Below are 20861 nucleotides of genomic sequence, written 5' to 3'. Positions count from 1 at the left end.
AAACAATTGATACATACAGCTACCTCACCATTCAGAATGACCATGGCTCTTTTTACCAGCCTAGTTACAATTAAAGTACAATGCAGGGAAATTGACAACACTGAAAGACAGCATCTTCAACAGCTGTGCATATTAACCAATCAGCTTCAAGCTTCAGCTTGTCCATTTGCGTTTTAAAAAGGAAAGATAGAAGCTGGTTGCCATGCACAACTGCTCCAGTTTTGATAAATTCCCCTAAACATGTTAATATCCAAGCATGCACAATTCCCTTGCAAATTCAAATATCTGACACACAAACGTATACAATAAATAAAATACAGTGGGGACGGAATGTATTCAGACCCCCTTAAATTTTTCACTCTTTGTTATGTTGCAGCCATTTGCTAAAATCATTTAAGTTCATTTTTTTCCTCATTAATGTACACACAGCACCCCATATTGACAGAAAAACACAGAATTGTTGACATTTTTGCAGATTTATTAAAAAAGAAAAACTGAAATATCACATGGTCCTAAGTATTCAGACCCTTTGCTCAGTATTTAGTAGAAGCACCCTTTTGATCTAATACAGCCAGGTGTCTTTTTGGGAAAGATGCAACAAGTTTTTCACACCTGGATTTGGGGATCCTCTGCCATTCCTCCTTGCAGATCCTCTCCAGTTCTGTCAGGTTGGATGGTAAACGTTGGTGGACAGCCATTTTTAGGTCTCTCCAGAGATGCTCAATTGGGTTTAAGCGAGCGCTCTGGCTGGGCCATTTAAGAACAGTCACAGAGTTGTTGTGAAGCCACTCCTTCGTTATTTTAGCTGTGTGCTTAGGGTCATTGTCTTGTTGGAAGGTAAACCTTCGGCCCAGTCTGAGGTCCTGAGCACTCTGGAGAAGGTTTTCCTCCAGGATATCCCTGTACTTGGCCGAATTCATCTTTCCCTCGATTGCAACCAGTCGTCCTGACCCTGCAGCTGAAAAACACCCCCACAGCATGATGCCACCACCATGCTTCACTGTTGGGACTGTATTGAACAGGTGATGAGCAGTGCCTGGTTTTCTCCACACATACCGCTTAGAATTAAGGCCAAAAAGTTCTATCTTGGTCTCATCCAACCACGGAATCTTATTTCTCACCTTCTTGGAGTCCTTCAGGTGTTTTTTAGCAAATGCCATGCGGGCTTTCATGTGTCTTGCACTGAGGAGAGGCTTCCGTCGGGCCACTCTGTCAAAGCCCCGACTGGTGGAGGGCTTCAGTGATCGTTGACTTTCTACAACTTTCTCCCATCTCCCGACTGCATCTATGGAGCTCAGCCACAGTGATCTTTGGGTTCTTCTTTACCTCTCTCACCAAGGCTCTTCTCCCCTGATAGCTCAGTTTGGCCAGACGGCCAGCTCTAGGAAGGGTTCTGGTCGTCCCAAACGTCTTCCATTTAAGGATTATGGAGGCCACTGTGCTCTTAGGAACCTTAGGTGCAGCAGAAATATTTTTGTAACCTTGGCCAGATCTGTGCCCTGTCACAATTCTGTCTCTGAGCTCTTCAGACAGTTCCTTTGACCTCATGATTCTCATTTGCTCTGACATGCACTGTGAGCTGTAAGGTCTTATATAGACAGGTGTGTGGCTTTCCTAATCAAGTCCAATCAGTATAATCAAAACACAGCTGGACTCAAATGAAGGTGTAGAACAGGGATATGCAATTAGCGGACCTCCAGCTGTTGCAAAACTACAAGTCCCATCATGCCTCTGGGTGTCATGCTTGTGGCTGTCAGAATCTTGCTATGCCTCATGGGATTTGTAGTTCTGCAACAGCTGGAGGTCCGCTAATTGCATATCCCTGGTGTAGAACCATCTCAAGGATGATCAGAAGAAATGGACAGAACCTAAGTTAAATATATGAGTGTCACAGCAAAGGGTCTGAATACTTAGAACCATGTGATATTTCAGTTTTTCTTTTTTAATAAATCTGCAAAAAATGTCAACAATTCTGTGTTCTTCTGTCAATATGGAGTGCTGTGTGTACATTAATGAGGAAAAAAATGAACTTAAATGATTTTAGCAAATGGCTGCAATAAAACAGAGTGAAAAATTTAAGGGGGTCTGAATACTTTGTCCCCACTGTACATTAACCTTAATATAGATCTACATCTTGCAGCATTAATGTCCTTTTCCCCAGACATCGTCTACTATTAGCAGACCTTGGTAGGTTAACTAAAGAAGATTATATATGAAAACACCTTGAGACATAAGGAGCTTAAAGCACTTAGAATAAACAGAGTCTAGTATGCTGTGCACACAAATGGTTGCACATGGTTCTCCAACCGTCACAGTTGCGTCATAACTTCTGTCAGATAAGGGAAGGTTTAGGCAAACAGGAAAAAAAAAAAAAAGAAATGCCTTGATGCTAAATTTAAACTTTAAAATAAAAAATACAATGTGTGCAGAAATATCAGATCAGACAAATGTTTTTGAGAAAGCATTAGGGCCCATTCACACCAGCACAATGTAATATCGCACTGCCACTGATGTGTGCTGGAAAGCAGCAGTGCCGATGAACTGAAAGCATCCGATCACACAGATTTTAATTTTTTTTGTGCAAACTTTATTGGAATTTCACAAAGTGACATTTATTTCATTTCTATTGACTACAGAGTGGAGAAATGCAGTGGATTGCGTCAAACTGCAAATTGCACTGAAAAAAAAGTAGTACATGCTGTACTTTTTTTTTTTTTTTTTTTTTTTAGTGCAGTAGTGTGAACTGACATGATTGAGAGCAAAGCTTTTTACCTTGTCTAAGCTTTGGGACTGCATTGAGGAAGGCTACCCAGTGCAGCCTTTGACCCCTTTCACACTCGGGCTGCGGTTAAGCGCAGCTCGTTTTAGCGGCGCTTTACCGCTGTTTAGGCGGCGCTTTCCGGCATCTAGTGAGGCACTTTTAACCCTAAAGAAGGGGTTAAAAACTCCAGTGTTATGGTGCTTCCGAATCGCTTTTCAGGCGCTTCAGGAACGCTGCCCATTCATTACAATGGGTAGGGTGTTTTGGGAGCGCTAAATACAGTGGTCCCAAACCGCCCCAAAGATGCTGCTTGCAGGACTTTTTGGAACGTCCCGCAAACGAACCGCCCCAGGTGTGAAAAGTCATACTGCGATGAATGGGAGGCGGTTTTCAGGCGCTTAGAAGAGGCTATTTCCAGCGCTAAAGTTCCTGAAAACTGCCCCAGTGTGAAAGGGGTCTAACACATCTGATGCAAATGGGTTTGTTAAATAAAAAATGCACATGCTTACATGAAAGGGAGGATTATAAGAAGAGAACTTACTTCAAAGTGATTGTTTTGATCCACTCCTTTGTCTGACTACATCCATCCTGAAGCGGTTATCACTGAATTAAAAAAAAGAAACAACTCAGTATACACAGACTTTACATCAGACGTACTAGGAGAAGAATTTTGAGTTTTAGGAGTTTTAAGGTAAGCTATGCAAAAGTTACGATTTCAGATATATTTTAAAAGCAATATGAATTTTGTTTTTCCCTTTTTCTATGCTAAGCAGACCTCATTGAATTTTCAGACATAATGGGGGAGATTTACTAAAACTGGAGCACTCAGAATCTGGTGCAGATGTGCATGGTAACCAATCAGCTTCTAACTTCAGCTTGGAATTAAGCTTTGACAGAAAAACCTGGAAGCCAATTAGTTTCCATGCAGAGCTGCACCAGATTTTGCATGCTCCAGTTTTAAAAAAACTCCTCCAATCTGTCCCCATCACTTTCACACAGAGTATTTATATAGCCAGATACGAGAATACCACCAATACGTCTGCTTAGATGCAACAGCCCATGAAGACATGGAATATTAATGGACTCTTTATTTGTCCACCTTACATAGAAGAGTTCTGTGATATACACCTGTACATGGTAAAATTGGACATTCTGTAATGTGAAGCAATATTTCAAAATATCAAAATTGCATCTTCAATCACCCCCAAAATATTGGTTTTCCTTTCAACAATAAAACTGCTAATAAAAATGACACCCTACAAAAAAGAAAGTACAGTAAGGCGCCTTTCACACGGACGGCTATTCTGCCGCAGTTAAAAACATATTTTTTTTTTTTTGTAAGATTCAAGACACCAGGCACTGCGATCAGCTGCATTTGTACAGTGCGATTAGCTGCGGTTGCGTTTAGCTGCAGTCTGCCATTTCCATAGCAACCCGACAGGGTACCGACTCATATTGAACGGAGATCCGACTTGGATCCCCGCCAATACAGGCACTGTGTTTGGTATGACTCTTGAGGGGGAACTCCACGCCAAATTTTAAATAAAAGAACGGCATGGGTTCCCCTCCAAGAGCATACCAGGCCCTTCGGTCTGGTATGGATCCCAAGGGGCACCCCCTACGTCAAAAAAAAAAACAGCGTGGGGAGTCCCCCCAAAATACATACCAGACCCTTATCCGAGCACCCCTACCCATTCACCTAGGGAAAAAAGTGTCAATAAAAAAACACAGTACACATGTTTTTTAAATAATTTAATAGGCAGCTCCGGGGGTCTTCTGCCGACTTCGGGGGTCTCTCAGACCTCTTCTCCTTCTCTCCGGTGTAGTCTCCGCTCTCTCTTGTTCTTCTCTGGTGCCTTCTTCCTTCTGCCGGGCTCCTCCGCTATCTTCTGCTCTTTTGCTGCTCTTTTGCTAGCGGAGGAGCCCGGTCTTTTGAGACGTCTTCTTCTCTCTTCTCTTCCAGAGATGTTGACACAACGCTCCCTCTTGCTGTAATGCCGTGAGCAAAGTCCGCAACCAATTATATAGGCATGGGGCGTGGCCACGGGTGATGTCACCTGGTGACCCCGCCCCCTTATGACGTCACATACCCATCACGCCCCGGGACTGTGACCTCATAAGGGGGCGGGGTCACCGCCTATATAAGTCCATTGCGGAGCGCTCAGAGAGCATTCCAGCTGGAGAGAGCGTTGTGTCAACATCGGAAGAAGAGAGGAGGGAAGAAGACGATCCAGAAGTCCGGGCCACCGCTAGCAAAAGAGCGGCAGAAAATAGCGGAGGAGCCGGCAGAAGACGCCGGAGAGACCCCCGAAGTCGGAAGAAGACCCCCGAAGCTGCCTAATAAATTACTTTAAAAACATGTGTACTGTGTTTTTTATTAACACTTTTTTCCCTAGGTAAATGGGTAGGGGTATGATGTACCCCATACTCATTCACAAAGGGAAGGGGGTCGGGATCTGGGGGCCCCCTTATTAAAGGGGGCTCCCGGATTCCGATAAGCCCCACGCCCGCAGACCCCGACAACCAACGGCCAGGGTTGTTGGGAAGAGGCCCTTGTCCTCATAAACATGGGGACAAGGTGCTTTGGGGTGGGTTGGGCGCCCCCCCTTGCCCCAAAGCACTAACCACCCCATGTTGAGGGCATGCGGCCTGGTACGGTTCAGGAGTAGGGGGGGGCGCTCGCTCGTCCCCACCCCCGACCGTGCTGCGTGCTCGGATAAGGGTCTTGTATGGATATGGGGGGGACCCCCATGCCGTTTTTTTCGGCGTAGGGGGTGCCCCTTGGAATCCATACCAGACAGAAGGGCCTGGTATGCTCTTGGAGGGGAACCCATGTCGGTTTTTTATTTAAAATTTGGCGTGGAGTTCCCCCTCAAGATTCATACCAAACACAGTGCCTGGCATTGGTGGGGATCCAAGTCGGATCCCCGTGCTGCTTGTTGCTCACTGGGAAAGAAAAAAACATTTTTCCTTTCCCGATGAGCGAGCCAGCTCGACGCTGCTATCTGCAGCTGAGACAGTGCACTGCGATTACCTGCGGTTATGTGCGGATAGCTGCGCTAAATCGCTCCTGGACGCAGTCAATTCTATTTTTTCTATCCGCACGGAACCGCATGTAATTAAATCGCAGCTAAACGCAGTGTGTGAATGGGGCCATAGGAAAGCATTGTGCGCTTTTAGCTGCGGCAGAAAACTAGAAAATCCGCAGCTAAAAGCACAATTCTATCCGTCCGTGTGAAAGGGGCCTAAAACCTTTGATTGTGAGCATAATTTGTTCTGGAAACATGCATGTAATCCAAAGCACTCGTATATCAAATCGAAGTCCTTCAGTTTATAGTCCATATAAAAAGATTATAGCAATGTGATAGGTTGTGTAACCATAAAATGTCCATCAACAAATGGAAGCCTCCAGCAGGCGCTACAGAATATAAAAGAGAAGAGAGGCGCCACTAAGTGTAGCAATATGGTTACATTGAATGAAGATAAAACATTTAGCAACTCACATGGTTGATGATTAAAAGAGGCACATCTAAGTATGCAGGCCTCTGGGGTAAAGCTGTCCACATAGACCATCCTCCGCACCGCCGGCTCTCACCGCTGTCAGTCTGCAATCATGACCAGGAAGACTACCCTGCAGTAGAGCGATTTGAAAGTGAGGCTTGAAGCGCTCTTGGAGCGCAGCGTAGAAGGGACAAATCGATGGCGGTGCAGAGGATGGTCTATGTGGATAGCTTTGCCCCAGATGCCTGCATACTTAGATGTGCCTGTTCCTCAACCATGTGAGTTGCTAAATGTTGTACCTTCATTAAATGTAACCATATTGCTACACTTAGGGGCGCCTCTATTCTCCTATATACTCAGTTGTGACATAACGCTACTTGTATATCAAGACATTGCTTGTATATCAAGTCAAAATTTATAAAAAAAAATTGCTAAAATGCTGGTCTTGCAAAACACTCAGACCAAGTTACTCTCAATCCAAGGTTTTACTGTAAATACTTTGGCTGCCTGCAGCGCTACATGCTGCTGTAATAAATCAAAGACCTTTAAGTCTTTGTTAGCGTAAACCAGGGTAACTCAAATTGATCATGATGAAAAAATGCACAACTTAAGGGAAAATGCATGGTAAACCATCAGTAGCGCCAAAAGATAAGCCTGGTACACACGGCTTATGTCGGGCAACATCAGCGGGTTCAATTAAAAAAAATGAAAAACTGGCAGACATTTGGCCTGTGTGTATGCCACACACAGTTGGCTTCTGTCAGGCAAGCATGCTGGAAAACCAGTAGGCGACCGGCTCCCAATCAGCGGTCTCAGCCAATGTGCCCTTGTCAGAACAGAATAGCACAGCAGGGGAGATCACTGTACTAACATCAGATTGTTAGAACAGTGGCTCCAATCTGAGATGTCAGTTTTTGGTAGAATGAAAAAAAGCTGGTGTGTGTACTAGGCTATAAATAAGCAGCTAAAGTTATATCCAATTCTGAATGTTTTCTGTAAAAGTCTTGCTCACCCCCACATCTCCCCTTTTGATCTTTAATTGTGAAAGGTTCAAAGACCGAATTTGGCCCATTTCTGGCTGAAATTGAAGCCACTTGTTGAAGGAGCTGGGTGGAAAACTGATAGCCAATCAGATGAAGTTACCACTAAGGTATTTTAACAACCGGCTGTCAGAATACCATAGCTGGCAGAAGAGATGTCTTAAAGGCGTGGATGGAGAAATCTCCACTACCAGCTATTGTATTCAGACAGCTGCAGCACCCGTGGCTGTCAGAATTCACAACCAGTAAGTGCATCTGATGTATTGCAGCTACTGTTTGGCCAACAATTTTCCACCTAACTCAATTTTTAGATAAACTTTACTGAGTCAGGTGTTGCTTGCTGGGCCTCCCATAGCTCTCATTTTGGACAATGCAACAAGTATCAGCGAAAATTTGAGCTGTTTAAGGCTAGCCTAAGGCAGAGGCCTAGGAGGTGAGATGCAGGGGCTGAGCTCCATGTTTTCAGAAAATGTTCAGATATGAACTTCAGCTACCTGTATCCATTTACTGATTGTTTAGTCATGTGGTTTTCACCGATGGAGAACCTTGGGTATGCACATGCTCATCAATTTGATAATATCCAGGTGTTTAACAGTATTAGGAGCCCTTTCACACTATATGCGCTGGGCTGAGCTGGACCACTATAAGTATGTGTAAAATATCCATACTTTGAACCCTTTTTAAAATCCTAAAATCCTGATTAAAATGCAAAAATTCAATGTGCCCATGAGCATTACCAATCTGACATCCTACTTTGTGTACTGCTCTGGAAGAATTCGGTCCCTGAAGGTTTCAGTATCTAAAACTAGCTCCACCCCCCCCCCCCCCCCCCACTTTGGAGCAGTTTAAGGCCCTTTTCACACTGATGTGCTTTTGGTGCATTACCATTGACTTACAATAGAAGGTGACTTTTGGTGCGCTTTTGAAAAACTGCACCAAAGATGCAGCGTGCAGGACTTTTCAAAGCGTAGCACACCTGTGGTGTAAACAGTTACATAGGATTTAATGGGGAATAATTTTCATGCACTTTTGACGCCCTGGAAAAACATGGCAAAAGACCACCAGTGTAAAAGGGGCCAAAAAAACATAAGACTCTATTACTAAGGGAGCCTGCACACTGTTCCGCTGTGATTTTGGTTCCGTTTCAGAAAACACACAAAACTCCTGCATTCTGCAATCTGCATCTTTGATGCGCTTTCTGAAACAGCACCAAAACCACAGGACCTCTTATAATTCCATGGGAAAGCTCAGCTAACCCGCACAAAAACCACAGATTAGCTGTACTTTGCCCAAAGCGTATAGAATTGCACCAGGGCAGTGTGAAGGCGCCCTAACTCTGCCCAAGCATCCCCCTTTCCCGGTAAGGTTCATGGCAGAATTATTCTTTACCTCTTCAATAAAAGGACCCCCATAAGAACCTGCTTTTATTTTTATTTTTTTTAATTAATTTTCAACAATTTATAATCAAGACAATACAGTCAATAAAAACAAAAAGTTATGCAACAGCACAATTGGTCAGCACAGCCCTGACGAGGGTCAAAGGGCATGATCCGGACAAGAGCATATCCACATAGAAATAATTCTTCCACAACAGTTCTCACGTAGCTGGCTATGGTACCGAGAAAAACAACACTACACACCTAGGCATTATACACAGTACAATAAGGTACCTACCCCCATCAAATTGTAATAGGGCCCACTACATACAGTACTGTGGTGGTGTGGACAGATCATTTGAACCTGCTTTTAATGTTGCAGAAGATACTGAATTTGTGTTCCCATATTCCTTCATCTTGGTTTTAAAATCTTTGACCCAACATAAAAAAAGCTACATTTGTACATTCAGGACTAACTGAATTTGGAGCTTTCATCCATCCTCCCTGTCAACACACATACTATTATTGCACTGCAGCCTTCCAATTCCTAAACCTGTCATTTTATTCATGTCAAATTACACAGCAGAAAACAAAAACAGCTGTCATAATTAGAGATGATTGCGTATAAATTGAAGCGCACAATTCTGAAGCAGATATAGAGAATCTTTGTGCAAAGAAAGCCAGAAATTGCCATGACCTCCCTGCGGTTGACTAATTCATCATTTCACACAAACAGAGGAGCTGTGTGGTCCCGACTGATCTTACAGAGATCGTTCCAGGTCAGTCCAAGAAAATCCAAAGCCCCAAATCAACACAGCTGCATGCAAAACAGTAAAGGCCCAGCAACTGGGTTTGAATCTAGCAGTATTTGCTCGGTACACTTATTTTGCCTTGTCTGCCTGTAACATCAGTTATCAAAAAATACTAATTTGCATACAGTTTGGGTATTAAAGCCCAACTAAAGCTTCAGTTTGAATAAGCGAAATAAATTCCAAGTGCATCAAAACATAAGGGGCCAGATAAACTATTTTTCCAACTGTTTTGGTGCAGCAGGTGAAGCAGTGGAGGCCCATCCATTAGGGGCATCCGGGCGCTGCCCCCTCTATCCACAGCTGCAACCCCCTATTCATGCGTCCGGCCCCTTTCAGGACATAGGGCTTTTTTTTTTTTTTTTTTTTTTTTAAACACCTGATTAGAGAGAAAGGCTTTAATAGCCTTCAAATTAGGGTGGGCTCCGGATGCAGAGCATTGCGCTCGGAGCCCACCCAAGTGTTACAACAGCGAATAAATATTCGCTGTTGAAACACTGATTCTCAATCCGGCCAAGCAGAACTGGGTGTGAGACCCGTTTTCCGATTGGCCAAAAAGAGCAGATTCCCGATTGGCCACCGAGGAGGGAGGAAAGGAAGCCGCCACCACAGTGCTGACCTGTGGAGAGCAGGGGAGGCCGTCGGTGAGGAGATGGGGTAAGTGCTAACAACCAGAAGGGGGGGGGGGGAATCGGTGTCGTACTGTTTGCTGCCCCTCCCCCCCCAAAAACAAATTAGCACCAGCCGCCACTGACGTGGAGCACACTTGACATGAACCAAATAAACAACACACTGGGGGGAATTAGGGCCGGCCATAAACCGTTAATGGGCAGGCTAAATGTGCCAAGTTGAGGGTTCAATCAGCTTGGGTACAACCAGCCTGTCAGATTCTCTTGCTTTAGCTGCTAGCGATAATCTCTGTCTTCTTCCAACAGGGACGGCTTACCCTGCCCGCCCCTCTGCAAGGAGCAGACAATTGCTCGGCAGGAGAGGTTCCCCCGTCAGCATTGTCTGTGTTGAGGGGGGAGTCCTGCAAATTTCTTTCCTGCAACCCGTGGACTCTTCTAAACGTACCACATAGAGGAGATGCTGCTCCTAACCAACAAAAGAGGTGCAGAGAACAGAGAGTTGGAGCTGCTTGCTATGATCTCTCTGCCTGTCCCTGTTCCCCCCCTCAGCTTAGAGCGCAGGAAGCATTGCACAAGCAGAGAGAAGAATGTGAGCTGTCTACTGACAGCTCATATCCCATATGACAAAATCACACCTGGCAGGAATCTGCAGCTGTTTTCTACATGGAAAACTGCCACATTCCCTCTGTTTATCAGGTGTGGACCAGCGCCAATTTATATTTCACTCTAAAAAGAAACCGGTGCAGGTGGTGCAGAAAGACCTTAAACAGGTCCATTTGTCCTGTTAATGTGGATTCTGCTTATGCCAAGGAACATTTGTGACATGCATCAGAAAATTGAAAGTCGCAAGGTGTTGCAGGAATGCCATGGTTTCTGTACCCTATAAACTAATATCTTGGCTAAAAATTTGCTGAAGATATTACCTTCAGATCTCTGCCTGGTCTGACCAGTCGCAGATCTGAAAACTGGGCTGACTGATATGGGTCTGTACAGATGCTTTCCAGAGGGGGAATGAGCCAGGAGGAGCTGCCTCCTCCCTCTAACTAGATGAGCAGAGAGGAAGAGGCAGCAGGCAGGTTTCCTCCGATGAGTTTTTGCCAGCTCCAGGAAATGTATGAAAAAACACCTATAATAATCCTTCTGCGTGAACGCTAAATGTAATGGTTGCATTATTTTTTCTCAGGTAAAAAGCCCAAAAAAGGAAAACTAATGCAGCCACTACATCTAAGAATTGGTAAGATGCAATATAATGCATTTTTGGGCAGTTTACTACCCTCGTTAAAAAAAAAAAAAAAAAATGGCATTCTTTTTCAGTTTGATTTCTCCAGTGCTGCCTGGAGCTCTAGGGATGTTTCTCCACTTCATTTATTGGTAATTAGACAAGCCTCACCCCCTACATCAATCTTATAATACAGTGTGTGGTGCCTGTGCAACCCATCATCAAGTCTGGGCAGTGTCACTTGGGCATGCCTATAAACAATTGGTGACTTCAAACAAGCCACTATTTGCATATTGAATCTGGCAGGGATCCAAAGAGTGCCAAAAGGTATAACGCCTGAAAAAGAAGTTATGAATCACCAGCTTAAGATTCAGCTTGGTGTTTGCTTAGCTTAGTGGTTTTCTTTTTTTAGCAAACATACAGATTCACTTTAATCACATTTAGCTGCATCTATATTATCTCCTACTGAGCTTCCAGGCAACTCAGCCCTAGATTACTTTGATTTCCTTTGAAATAAAAGCTCTCAATTCAATTTTCAGGCCTCACCAACAGTCTATTATTTTTGGTTGCTCCTCAGAAATAGATTAATCTCAAGTGCAAAGCAAAATTTGATTTTCAGATGTTGGGACTATAAAATGGCAGGGTCTGGGAGATGGCCACCATCTATACGCTAATAGAGTCCAGGAGTAGGCCACTTAGAACAGATGTGTATCTTTCTTTCCCTCTGTCCACTTAGTTTTTAGATACCTACCTCTATTCTACTCAAGCTTTAAGAGCACTTGCATACACAGTTAATGACTACCTAACATATATACAGTATGCCAGAGGCGTGACTATAACCTCCAGGGCCCCAGTGCAAGAAACCATGAAGGGCCCCTGACCCATAGTACGATGGGGGGGGGGGGGTTGTGAAAGGATGGGGGGCAGTGTGGTGTGGAGCAGTATGGCGGGGTATTCTGACAGGAGGTGGGCAGTGTAACCAAAGAAGAGAATTTGGAAAGTGTGACCGGAGGGGGAGTGTGATAAAAGGCGGCACTGTGAAAGAAGGGGCAGTACGATGGGGGCAGTGTGACAGGGCGATATTGTGACAAGAGGGGGGCAGTGTGACAGGAAAAGGATACCTGGGAAGTATGCAGTGTAATTAGGGAGCATTGTGAAAGAAGGGGGGCAGTATGACAGGGGGTAGTGTGACGGGAGGGATGTAAATATGACAGAAGGGGGCAGTGTGATGAGGGGGCAGAATGATGGAGGAGCGGTGTTACAGGAGGGGGGGCAGTATGACAGGAGGGTATTGTGCCAAGGGGGCAGTGTGTCAGGGGACAGTGTGACAGATGGGGGCAGTATGACAGGTTGGGGGGCAGTGTGTTGGGGAAATAGTATGACGTGGGCAGTGCGATAAAAGAGGAGCTATGTGGCAGGTGGGGGGCAGTGTCACAGGTGGGGGGCAGTGTCACAGGTGGGGAGGGGGCCAGTGTCACAGGTGACATTTGGGGGGCCAGTGTCGGGCTTACCTTATATGAGAAGTCTAAATGCAAGAAGCAGCAGCCCTTGTACATATCCTTGTGATATCCGTGGGATGTCCCTCCAGCGAGCACAGTTCACTTCCCGAGTGTCAGTGTATACAATGGAGAGGGGAGGGGCCTCTGACCCGAGCATGTATCGGCAAGAGTGTACAAGCAGAGCGACAAACGTGTGCACTGAATCAGGTGCCTGCTTGGGTCAGAGGCCCCTCCCCTCTCCATTCTATACACTGACACTCGGGAAGTGAACTGTGCTAGCTGGGAGGGACATCCCGCAGACATCACATACCTGCCAATCGCCCCCTCCTGCCCCCCACCCTGTATAGTAAGATGCCAGCCGGAGATACAGGGGGAGGTGCGGGGTCTTGGGGGCCCCCCACACTGGCAGAATGCCAGGGCCCAGTCGCAAGTGCGGCTGTTGCGACCCTAGTAATTCCGCCACTGCAGTATGCTTTCAAAACTGCACTAGTCCATTACTACTTTGCCACGCCCGGCTCTGAAATGTAATTTACCACTCCACTATATAAAAGAAAAAAATTCCGCATGGAAGGTTTCCATGAGCCACAGGAGATTGTGCCTTTGACGCCTACAAGACAGGTATATGAAAAGTGTGCTATAGGAAAAAGATTTTTTCATGTTAGAAAAGACACCGGAATGTGATTTTGTTCTACAATAATACATTTTTCCTATGGCACTATGTGACATGCATGAAGAATGCACCAATGAAATACTTTTGTTTCTTATGACACCCAGTCACAAACACTGATTCATTTTCAAACCTGAACTATATAAATGACAATTGGAACCTGGTTGGCTACTATAGGCAATAGGACCTTTCCTTGTTCTTGTGTGGAGATGCAAACATGTACAGAGAGTTAAAGTGGACCTTCCTCCTTCCTTGCCACTTTTTGCCATCTTATACCTTAAAGTTGCCTCTCAAAATCAAAAATATTTTTTTTAACGGTTTTTGTTTTTATTTTTTTCGGGGGCGGGGGGGGGGGGGGGTTCTTCCCCTCTACTTTTTGGATTTTCACCTAGGGAAAATTTAATTTTTCTTGCCTGCAGCCTTCAGGGATGTCAACACCACGCATGAGGACCATGGATTACTCTATTGCACAGCACCACACCACACCATCAGACAGTGTCTTTCGCTTCCTGGTACTTGCGGGCTCCCCTGGATGACATACCACAGGACATGCCTGTTGTCAGGTGGCTGGCATCCTGATGATGTCACAGAGGAAAATAGTGGCATGGGACCCTGTGTGAAGCAGCATGGCGGATCCTTACAAAACACCACTGGGCCTCCAATTAAAGTTTATTGGGGATAACTCAGTAAAAGACATAAGTGGAGGTGGGGTCCAAAGTTTCTCATTAAGAACCTCTATATTAAAAATGATCTTCAGACAGTTTTGTATTAGATAGAGAAGGGAACAGTTAGAACCTCAATCAGGTTTTTATTAATATCTGTGTTCCCAATGGGATTAAAGTGGTTGTAAACCCCATTCATGAGATCTGACCTGGGCACATATATCAGTAGTGTTAGTGTAGTTGAAGTATTTACTTATCTCTCTCCAAAGCTCTGAGTGCTGTGTCTTTCTGCTCCTCGGTTATCAGCAGTCACTTCTGACAAGCTCTCCGACATAGGAGAGAACAGTAGCTGCAAATTTGTGTTGGGGAGGGAGCCAAGAGATAGATAAACAGAGAGCTTATCTATGAGATTGTAGGCCACACCCACCCACAAACAAATTTCCCCAGATACAATATAACTAAATAATAACACAAACATCCTTTTCTTGGAAAGAAATTGGCCGCGACACCTTTATTGGTTTTAAACAATGTAATATTTCATAACTCTTTTATTATATCATAACTTCATAAATCCAAACAGATTTCTATCGGCTCAGTTATTAGAACTCGAGCAGTAGCAGAATTTAAATACAAACAACAGTCCCCCCCAGAATCCGGGGTGACCCTACCACATAACAGGTGTTCGCGCTGGGGCGGGAAGGAGCTTCAATCCTCCTGCTTGGTCCATTGACAAAGAGGAAAAGCCTCTCTCCTGCTAACCTTTTATAGCCTATCCCCACATTCCAGCACTTTCCATGTGCTCTGATTGGTTCCTCCCTGATACCTCAGCTCAGCTGCCTTAAAGGGGCAGCCGCCCTAAACTACCTATAACTAATGCTGCTAACTTAAATGATCTAACTGTGGTGGGGAGGCCACAACCTCAAGAAAGTGGATACATATTGTGCCCCCTTTTTAATTCATAGTACAGCTCTGCAGGTTCCTTTGTTCCTGTGTGGAGTGTGGAGTGGGGGTGTGTCTTTCCTCCAATCAGCTCCCACACAGTGTTTGCCCAGACTCCCCTCCCACAATTGAATGAGGAAACACGATTTGTAACACAATGTGCACTTTCTAAAGCATGTAGAAAGGGAAAGACAGCAGATATGCATGTAAAAATGATGTAGGGAAATTTGTTTAATCTCTGTGCATCATCTGAGGCTATTCACTTCACTAGGTAGAGGAGAGGGTTTACAACCACTTTAATTCTAATGCCTCGTTTCCACCGAGCGGATCGGTACGCTATTTTGGGTGTTTCCATTATGAAAGCGGCCCATACAACTGAACCGTACCGCTCCATTCTGGGTCCTGCTTCAGATGTGGGGCCATAGAAAATGGAACGGTTCAGTTAGGGCGGAGCTACGATACATTCCACTGATTGGTGGACGTGTGACACCATGCTAGGCATTTTTTCTAAACCCACGTATGGCCCCTGTCGGTCCGACTTGCAGTGGAAACGCTCACCTGAATAGGCCGGACCATTCTAGGCCTTCCAAACTGTACCGACCCGAACCGATCTGCTCGGTGGAAACAACTTCCCGTTCCAGTGACAGAACATCAGAATATGAAGCCATGAGGAATCTCCCCAATGTGGGCAAGTACAGCAAAAAAAACAGTTTTTAGTAGGGAAGGGTCATAACCACTGCATGTTTTGTGTTGCTGCCTTATCATCGACTAGTGTCTTCTAGTCCTAACGATACCTGTTCCCCATTATTTCTTATGCTAATTTCACAGATACTGAAAAGCAAGGAGATATCACTCCAATCAAGTTACAGGCAGCAATAAAAACTTATCAGATGTTTGAACTTTTTCCAGCTCTGTTTAAAAAAAATGTAAAATTGTCTGGAAGGGGGTTTAAAGCAGACTTTCCATGGCAAATGGAAGGTAGGTTTTTTTCCAGCCAATTTCCCCCAACACAGACTGCTGTAAAAAGTTATAAGCAAACCATCAAATCCACCCTCCCAAAAAAAAAAAAAAAAAAATCCAACGAGAATTAGAGCTGCACGATTCTGGCCAAAATGAGAATCACAATTTTTTTTGTTTAAAATAAAAAGATCACGATTCTCTCACTACGTAAAATCTTTCACATTATACAAAAAAAAAAACAAAAAAAAAAACGGGCTAACTTTACTGGTTAGATTTTTTTTTTTTTTTAATTCATTAAAATTTTTTCTTTCCCAAAAATTGCATTTGAAAGACCACTGCGCAAATACAGTGTGACATAAAATATTGCAACAACCACCATTTTATTCTCTAGGGTGTCTACTAAAAAAAAAAAATATATGTTTGGGGGTTCTAAGTAATTTTCTAGCAAAAAAAAGAAATTAACTTGAAACCAACAAATGTCACAAAAAGGTTTAGTGTTTAAGTGGTTAAACTTTTTTCACTTACACACAAAGTCTATTCCATTGACAAATTGTTACAATGTTTATACTTAAGTGCAACTGATAAAGAATTGTTTTGTTTCTTGGCAGACTGCCCGGTTTTTCTCTTCCTTTCTTTTGAAGGCTGTGGCTTCAGAAGAGCAGAGAGAATTCTTTGCATAGAAAGAATCAGGAAACACTTTAGTCAAGATCGCGATAACGATTCTTGACGATTAATTGTGCAGCTCTAACGAGAATTCACTCTTGCAATGGGCTAGAGGGATTTCAGCATTTCCAGCATTATGATACACCCATGTCTCCCAGAAACAGTGGAGGCCGAGGAAGAAGCTTTTTTTTTTTTTTTTTTTTTTTTGGATGAACAGTTTTGTTTACAAATGGCTTACAGGGCAAGAAGCTGTTATAAAGCAGAATGGAAGGTCACCTTTAATGAGACTGTCACCCTTTATTTTTTCCTTTACAAAAAAACGTCAGCATTAACAACAATGTCAAGATGCTTTTTTTTTGTACGCTGTCAACCAAGTCATTTCAACTCACAATAGTATGACACCATTGCAAAATCGTCAGTTATGACAAGGAAAAGGAAATGTGCTGTCCATGTAATAGCATCACTTTCAATCCCCCACAGCTATGACTTGTAGATGAGTGCTGCTCTGTGTTACCTGCAGTAGTGTTACAGCAGTATGTTTGGCCAGGATTCCTCACTATACTGGATATAGTTTTCTTAAGCAAATCATTTTCTGGGATCTCTTGCAAAGTTTCTTACAAGGAGAACCTGCCAGTAACAACCATTCATGTTCCAGGCTGACAACATTAAGCCACTGCCATGCAATCAGCAGCAATGTTGTCAGCCAGTTTTGTGCAGGAAACATCTCGCTGTCTGCAGGAGAGAGCCTAATAACGTAAGGAGTGCGCACTGCAGGCTGACAACATTGCTACTAATTTTTAAGGCATAATGCCGGCCATACACGGTTCGAATTTCGAAAGGATTTTCTTTCAAAAATCGTATCAAAGAATTTTCGTACGAACTTCGCACCATTAGTGGGCTGCAACAACGGCCGATTTTCGTGCGGCAATCAAATTTGAGATATCGGACATGTTGGACATTTTTTGTAAAATGAACGACTTTCTAATCAATGATGGGAGAAACGTACGAAAAATTTAATAAGAAAAGAAAATTTACGGAGAAAAAAGAAGATTCCCACCCACGAAAATTATTTTCTGTAGCAACATGAGGTGAAATTGAAGGCTTGGTCGGCCGAATTTCGAAAATCAATGCTGGCCTCATCGATCACAAAAAAAACAGAACTTTCTGATTTTGAACAGAAAATTAGTTCGAAATTCGACCATGTTTGGCCTGCTTTAGTTTAGTCTTGTCAGCCTGGAATAGAAAGTGCTGTTACTGGCGAGATCTACAAGTAAGGCTCCATCTACACGGGACGCTGGGGCAAACTCCTCTCAACGAACTTGAAACTGGCGTTTAGAAACACCCATTTTGCATGCCGTGTTTAACCGCGTTTGCATCTAGAAGCATTTATTAAGATAACCTCATTAAGACCCTCCCCAAGCTCAAAAAACATTGTTTTTTAACTATTTCAGCCATTTTGACCAGAGTGAGCAGCTGTATACTTGTTGCTTCTATTTCTGTGCTTTTTTTTTTGCAATGGATTCCATAATGAGCATATGTGAGGAAATTCTCCTGATGTTGCTCTTGATGAGGCTAAAACGACGTGATTGCGCAGCGAATGTCGGTAGGCTATTTTACCATCATGTACGTACAGCTGCGTACCTACCCTGACAAATTTTTTTATTTAACACGCATGTCTATTGCCACATTTGACCTTCTACTGGAAAAAGTACGACCCAGTCTGACACACATGGACACCAACATGAGATTATATATATATATATATATATATATATATATATATATATATATATATATATATATATATATATATATATATATATGAGAGAGAGAGAGAGAGAGATATATCTATATCATATATCTATATATAGAGATATATCTTTATCATATATCTATATATAGATATATATCTATATCTATAGTTAGTTATATATCTATAGATATTTGGATATTGGATTTTTTTCAGCTGTATATGGTATTATTTTTGTTTTTTATTACTTTTTTTAAAAAAAATATTTTGTCTATTTTATGCAAATTTAAACGTTAATTTCATTTTTTTTATAATATATCAAATTTTTATTTGTAATTTTTTAAATATTTTTAATAATTACATTTTTAAATTGTGCTTAATAAATATTTTTTTTATTTTATTATTTTTTAAAGTAAAACATTTTAAACAATTTTTTTTAATGTTTTTTTCATCATATATTTGTCTTTTCAGGTAAAAAATATAGGGTACCTTCCTTTAAAAACGCTTATAAACGAAAACACGTCTAAACGCGGGTACCGCGTTTAGTCGCGTTTGGCATCTGAAACGTGGAAATCTGTCTGAACCCATTTTTTTGCTTTCAAAGAAACGCTGTTAAACGCAACTGCCTAAAAATGGCAATAAACGGGACTGTGTACATGGTCACATAGGATAACATTGAATGAGTTCAGGGGCAGTTGAAAAAAGCGTCCAACTGCCTCTGAACATATGTTTAGCAGCGTCCCGTGTACATGGGGCCTAAGACGCTTTACAACAGATTTACATAAAATGATTTGCCTAAAGAAGTACAACCAAAGCTCGTTTGGCTGTACTTCTTCTGTGGATCGCAGGTGTGCAGTTCGTTCTGCACTCCTGTGACCCGTTTTCAGCAGACAGTGGGCTAAAATCTTAGAGCCAGTCCAGGCACGGGCAAGATCGTGACAATTAATTCGTGATCCGCCCACATGCCCGGACAGGCACCCGGCTCAGACTCTCAGTGTGCCGCCCCCTCCACATCCCAGCGCTCCAGTGAGTGCGGAAGAGGGGGGGGGGGGCAGAGCAGAAAGCTGGTGACTGATAGTTGCCAACTCTCTGTTCTTAGAGCCCTGAGAACCGGGCAATCTGCAGTGTTTGGTCGCTCAGTTTGTGGCGGGGGACTGATGCAGCATCCACCTAGGTAAGTATGATTTAGAAAAAACAAACAAACCACATACTTCTCTTTTAAGAAAACTATATATAGAGATACCAAACACACTAAGAAATAGATTTAGGGTTTTACGTACACTTTGATAACTATGCTAAAGACTTCAGGTGATGCTTGTTGCCCATAGCAACCACTACACTTCCTTTTCAAATGCAGACTGTAAATGTGACAGGTGAAAGCTCATTGGATACTTATGAGCAACAAGTCATTTTATCTTTATCTACTGCATTTTTCAGACATCCGGCCCCTAATCATTTGAAAACAATTTTCCCAGCCTTTTTCCCTAAAGCAAAAATACCTGTATACATAGGAGTATGGCTAACCACTTCAATACCGGGCACTTTCTCCCTTCCTGCCAAGCCAATTTCCAGCTTTCAGCGATGTTGCTTTTTAAATGACAATTGCGCGGTCATGCAACACTGTACCCAAACAGAATTTTTATCATTTTGTTTCCACAAATAGAGCTTTCTTTTGGTGGTATTTGATCACCTTTGAGCTTTTAATTTTTTGCTAAACAAATAAAAAAGTACATTTTGAAAAAAAAAGTTTTTCTTTGTTTCTGATATAAAATTTTGTAAAAAAGTAAGTTTTCTCCTTTACTGATGAGGCTGTACTGACGGGCACTGATAAGGCAGGATGTGGTTAAACATTGCCATGTACTTTCCTATGCTGACTCTGCATATAGTTTGGGCCAAAAATAAACACAGCAAACAATTCTACACAATGAAAAATGCATAGCGATATCGCCCCAGTCTTATAATTAATGAGCCCTTTTCACTCCCCTTGCCCCATCCCTTCACAATGTGAGTAATAACAATACTGGTTACAGATGTCTAGAATACCAGAGCAGCCTCTCCCAGCTTCCTGCTGTACATTAACGGACCCGCCAGCAGAGAAGGAAGGACACATACCTTCACATATACACAATTCATACGTACAATAATGAGCCAAACCCACCAAACCCCTAAAGAATTGCTGCACAGCATTGCAAAGAATTTCAGCCTTAACTGCTAACATTATTCACACAATTCTACTAGGACAGCAAAAAAAGGAAAAGATTACACACTAAAGATCTTTACATATATCATTCATGCTGATATGGAGAACGGGACTGGTTCACACAACGTTCTTTCCTCGACAACGAAACAAGCAAAATATCACATGGTTGGTGTATTAAAGCGGGGT

General features: G+C 43.0%; 1 protein-coding gene across 3 annotated transcripts in view; it reads right to left on the bottom strand.

The window, feature by feature from the left end:
• SGMS1 (sphingomyelin synthase 1) overlaps positions 1-20861 on the bottom strand; it is a 498565-nt gene that overhangs the window by 197505 nt on the left and 280199 nt on the right. For all 3 annotated transcript variants that reach the window (XM_073596327.1, XM_073596326.1, XM_073596329.1), the window contains one exon: positions 3303-3364. The gene's annotated coding sequence lies outside the window, so the exon portion shown is untranslated. The remainder of the gene's footprint in view (positions 1-3302; positions 3365-20861) is intronic.

The sequence above is a fragment of the Aquarana catesbeiana genome, linkage group LG08 (assembly GCF_042186555.1).
Source record: "Aquarana catesbeiana isolate 2022-GZ linkage group LG08, ASM4218655v1, whole genome shotgun sequence".
Lineage (NCBI taxonomy): Eukaryota > Metazoa > Chordata > Amphibia > Anura > Ranidae > Aquarana > Aquarana catesbeiana.
The sequence above is the reverse complement of the archived record's forward strand: the minus strand, read 5'-3'. Positions and strand labels throughout refer to the sequence as shown.